Source organism: Petaurus breviceps, unplaced genomic scaffold, assembly GCF_028583685.1.
Source record: "Petaurus breviceps papuanus isolate PSGF00001 unplaced genomic scaffold, PetGlider_PUasm1.0 38, whole genome shotgun sequence".
Lineage (NCBI taxonomy): Eukaryota > Metazoa > Chordata > Mammalia > Diprotodontia > Petauridae > Petaurus > Petaurus breviceps.
The window spans coordinates 12,501,656-12,507,273 of record NW_027186304.1 but is presented as its reverse complement, the minus strand read 5'-3'; positions in this window follow the sequence as shown (position 1 = coordinate 12,507,273).

Here is a 5,618-nt window from a genome sequence, read left to right as displayed (position 1 = left end):
CTGGGGCGAGAAGCCACTGAGGGCTGTAGTGGAGTCGCTGCTGCCGCATGGCAGCTTCAGCTCTTGGACTGCAGAGTGTAGGGGGACCAAGCGACCAGTATGAGGGGTAAATTGCTCTTGCTTTCACCTGATTGGATCTGGATTGTGGTCTAGGGTGTAGGGCCTGGGGCATGTGTCCAGCTTGCCAGGACATGTGGAGGCTTCAGCAAGGACTCCCAATTAATACCTCTGGCAGTTGAGAAAATCCCAGCTTTTGGGATGGACACTCCCCTTTCTGGTAGCAGAGTTCTACTGTGGCAAAAAGCCCAAAAATCAAGTAATTGAGTGGCAACATGCGCAGGCAAAGGAAACAAAGCAAACAGAAGAAACCAAAATTAGACTTTTATTTTGGGGACAAAAAGGATCAAAGCATGGAACAGGAGAAAGCAGTGAAGTCAGAATTCCTGCACCAAAAACATCAAAGGCAAATGTGAGCTGGTTACAGGCCATAGAGGACCTTAAGAAGCAAATAAGAGAAGTGGAGGAAAAATTGGCAAGAGAAATGAGAACAATTCAAGAAATTTATGAAACGAGAGTCAACAGCCTGACAGAGGAAAATCATACCTTAAAAAACAGACTAACTCAAATGTCAAAAGAGGCTCAAAAAGACAATGAGGAAAAGAATGCCTTAAAAAGCCCAATTTGCCAGAGGGAAAAAGAATCTCAAAAGCTCAATGAGGAGAATCATTCCTTCAGAATTATATTGGGGCATATGGAAGCTAATGACTTTATGAGAAATCAAGATGCTATTAAAAAGATCCAAACAAATGAAACAATAGAAGGCAAAGTGAACTATCTCATTGGAAAAAGCACTGACCTGGAAAATAGATCCAGGAGAGATAATTTAAAAATTATTGGATTACCAGAAAGCAATGATTAAAGAAAGAACCTAGAAATCATCCTCAAAGAAATTCTGAAGGAAAACTGCCTTGATGTTTTAGAACCAGAGGGCAAAATAGAGCTTGAAAGAATCCACCTATCCCCTCCTGAAAAAGATCCCCAAAAGGAAACTCCTAGGAATATTACAGCCAGGTTCCGAAAATCCCACATCAAGGAGAGAATATTACAAGCAGCCAGGAAAAAATAGCTTTCATATTGTGGAAACAAAATCAGGATAACCCAGGATCTGGCAGCTTCTACACTGACAGATCAAAGGGCTTGGTATATGATATTCCTGGAGGGCAAAGCAGCTAGGATTAAAACCAAGAATCACCTACCTAGCAAAACTGAGTATCATGTTTTAGGGGAAAATATGGTCACTCGGTGGAATATAAGACTTTCAAGCATTCTTGCTGAAAAAAAAGAGAGTTGAATAGAAAATTTGACATTCAGGTACAAGAAGCAAGAGAAGCATGAGAAGGTAAACATGGAGAAGAAACCATAAGAAACTTATCAAAGTGTAGCTATTACCATTCTTACATGGAAAAATGATAATTTTAACAGATGAAACTTTTCTTAGCATGAAAATAGTTGAAGGGAAACCTTATTCTCATTGAATTTGGCTCAGGGAGGGAATGACATACAGACTAAATAGGGTATCTCACCCTACAGGAGAGTTGGGGGGAAGGCGATAAGAGGGGGGATGATGGAATGGAGGGCAGGGTGAGGGAGAGGGAAATTGGAAGCAACCTCTTTTGAGAAGGGATGGGATCAAAGTAGAGAATAGAACTATTGGAAGGTAGGATAGGAGGGACGGAAATATAGTCAGTCTTTTAAATATATCAAGTATGTTAATATTTTGCATTAGCTACACATGTACAATCTATACTGAACTGATTATCTTTCCAGTAAGAGTGGGTGACAAGGGAGGAATGGAATGAATCTTGATTGCAAAATTTTAAAATAAAATGTTTATATATACTATTAATGATACAATTTTACGGGGAAGGCACGGAGCGGCAGACGCAGGCCGGGAAGGGGCCTGATCAACTTGGAGGGCAAGTCTTCCCACCAACCACAAGGTCCACTACTAGGCCTATCACCAAAGGGCTGGGACTGGAAAGAGCAAGGTAAGAAGCAAATACAGGGGCCCCTGTCCTGGACAGCAAACACTCCTGGTGCTACCACTTCATAGCCCAGAATTTTTTTTTAAAAAGCCCCTTTCAGGACCTCAAAAGACAAGGATGACAGAGTGAACCCCACTTGCTCCAAACCCCCCCTCTGACCCTGAAAACATAGTAATTCTTGCCCAGGGCAAAACCCTCTACAGTAAAGGCTTCGGATCCTAGAGGACGGGCGTGGCTAGGACCCTGCCTCAAAATGGGTAGAAAGCAGACTACAAAGACAAAGACTCTGGATTCCTTCTATCCTCAGAGGGAGGAACCAACCTCAGAGGGAGACAATATGGACTCCACACCCAAAGTTGAAACTTCAACAAGGAATGGGTCCCAAGCACAGAAGGCTCTCCTAGATGAGATCAAAAGGAACATTGAAAACAAAATGAAAGAAATAGAAGACAAAATGAATAATTCTATCAAAACGAAAATAGCAGAATTAGAAAAACATTATAATGAGGAAAACATCTCTCTAAAAACAAAAAAGTATATGCTATGGAAAAGGAGCTTCAAAAATTAACCAAGGAAAATGATTCGCTAAAAACTGGAATTAACCAAATGGAAACAAATAACTCTATGAGGAACCAAGAATTAGCCAAGCAAAAAACAAGAATGAAAAATTAGAAAAAGAGGAAAAATACCTCAAAGAAAAAATAACTGACCTGGAAAACAGATCCAGGAGAGATAATCTGAGAAACATAGGCCTACCAGAAAATTATGATGAAAAAATGAGCCTGGACAACATTCTCCAAGAGCTTGTTAAGGAAAACTGCCCTGAGATACTAGAACCTGAGGGCAAAATAGAAATCGAGAGAATCTACCTGACACCTGCTGTAAGAGATCCCAAACTGAAAAATCCTCGAAATGTTGTGTCCAAACTCCAGAACTAACAGATAAAAGAAAAATACTTCAAGCAGCCAGAAAGAAACAATTCAAATATCGAGGGTCCACAGTGAGGATTGCACAGGATTTGTCAGCCTCTACACTGAAAGATCGGAGGCAGTGGAATAAAATTTTCTGGAAGGCAAAAGAGCTCGGGTTACAACCAAGGATCACATACCCAGCGAGACTGAGCATATTCTTCCAGGCAAAGAGATGGTCATTCCATGATATAACAGAGTTCCAGATCTTCTTGATAAAAAAGCCAGAACTCAATGGAAAATTCAACCTCCAATTACGAGATGCAACAGTGACTTAGAAAGGTAAACAAGGAGAACACAAACACTCCCTGCTGTTTGATAAGAGCAAACTGGTTATAGACAAGTAGAGGGTATGACTATAAAATACACAATATGACGATTTTTAAAAAATCTTGTTAAGGTCTACCAAGGGACTGCAATGGAAGAAAGGGAATGGTTGAAGTGGAAAAGGGTAAATTATGTCACTCATAGAGGCATAAAAACTGTATAGATATGAAAAAATCATATCTGAATAAAAAATTTGACTTTCAGAGAAGCATGAGAATGTAAACAGGAAAAAGAAATCATTAGAGGCATATGAAAGTTGAAGTATTTATATTCTTATATGGAAAAATGATAAATGTAAATCATGAGACTTTTCTAAGTATGAGGATAGTCAAAGGGAATATTATAGGTATATATATGTATACATAAATATAGTTACATATATACTGGAGGGTATATGTGTGTATAAATATATATGTGAGTGTGTTCATATGTATGTACATGTATACATAGAGAGTGGGCCCAGGATGAGTTGAATATTAAGGGATATCTAAACAGAAAACTGTTACAATGGAGGGGAGGAGCAGGAAGATGAAAGGGAATGGGTCAACCTTTCTCTCATTGAATTTTCCTTAAGGATGGAATAACATATACTCTTAATTGGGTATCTTACTCTAGAAGAATGTAGGGGGGATAAGAAGGGTGATGGATAGAAGGCAGGGTAGATTGGGGGAGAGGGTTGTTAGAAATAAATACTTTTGAAAAGGGTCAGGGTCAAAGGAAAAATAGAATAAGTGGGGGGTGGGGTAGGATGGAAGGAAACAGTCTGTCACAATATAATTACTATGGAAAAGTTTTGGGTAAGTACACATGTACTACCCATATTGAATTGTTTGTCTTTCCAGTGGGGTTGGGTGAGGGAGGAAGAAAGGAAAGAATCTGGAAATCAAAGTTTTAAAAAGAAATGTTAAAAAAAAAGTGTTTTTAACATGCAACTGGAATATAAGATATACAAGCACTGGGGTATAGAAATCCATCTTGCCCTACTATAAAGTTAGGGGGGAAATGGGGGAGGATATAAGAGAGAACAGATCGGGGGAAGAAATATTAAGTAGTCTTGCTATCTTGGGGTGGGGGATAGGGAAAAATGTGGAGAAAAAACTCAAAATTTTATGGAATTGAATGTTGCAAACTAAAAATAAATAAATAAATTGAAATATTTCTCTTTTAAAAAGTGCAGTGGAGGTGGTTAGGTGGTGTAGTGAATAGAGCACCAACCCTGGAGTCAAGAGGACCTGAGTTCAAATACTGCCTCAGACACTTAACTCTTACTAGCTATGTGACCTTGAGCAAGTCTTTAACCCCAATTACCCTGACTTTCTCCTCCAAAAAAGCAACAAAAACAATCAAAAACAAAAGACAGTGTTGTAGACAAAAAAAAAAGATGAATCTGAGGTAGCCAGTTTATTTTACCAAGTTTTCATATTCTTTTTGAACCATTGTTTTGAATAACTATGGTAGTAATGAATGCTTGACTTCTGGTCTTATCTTTAACACTTTATAATCATGTGGCCATGTGTAAGTCATTTAGCCTCAGTCTTAGTTTCCTTAAATGTAAAATAAAGAGCCTGTTCTGATTCTAAGGTGCTTCAAATTGAGGACTCTTCTGTTCATAAAAGATAAACACAATTTTTCCGCCTAGGGAATCCAATATGTGAAATCCAACTTCACAAACAGAAGATTTAGAAAGTAATTATTCTCCATGATAAAAGGATTCATTGTTATTCTTTTTGCATTCACAAGCACCATTAACTATTTGTGTAACCTTTGGTAAATCTATCTTTGGTAAATCATTAGACATCTCTAGGTCTCATTTTCTTCTGTGAGAGTAGGAGTTGGAATCACCTCAGATACTTCATAGCTATATGACCCTGAGTAAATCACTTGACTTCTCTGAGTATATTTTTCTCATATGTAAAATGAGATTAAATTAGATCACTTTTAATTTCTTACATCTTAAATTTATGAATCAATTTCTTAAGAACCCTTCCAGCTTTAAATTATCCTTCTACCTTTAGACACTTAAATTAATATATGAGATTAACAAGAATTTTACTTCCATACCTTTTCAAGAACACCAGCTCTTGTAAAATAAAAGATACCTGCATTTTACTTATCATAATTTTTGTTTAAAAAAAAAACGTTTTCTGATGTGATGTGATCATGTATATGTCATTTAAAAATTATTATATGAACTTTATCATTACAGGGATAAAATTCTTATTTTTTCCACTTTGATTTTCCTTTGGTCACAAAGCTTATGACTTGTAATGGACTTTCA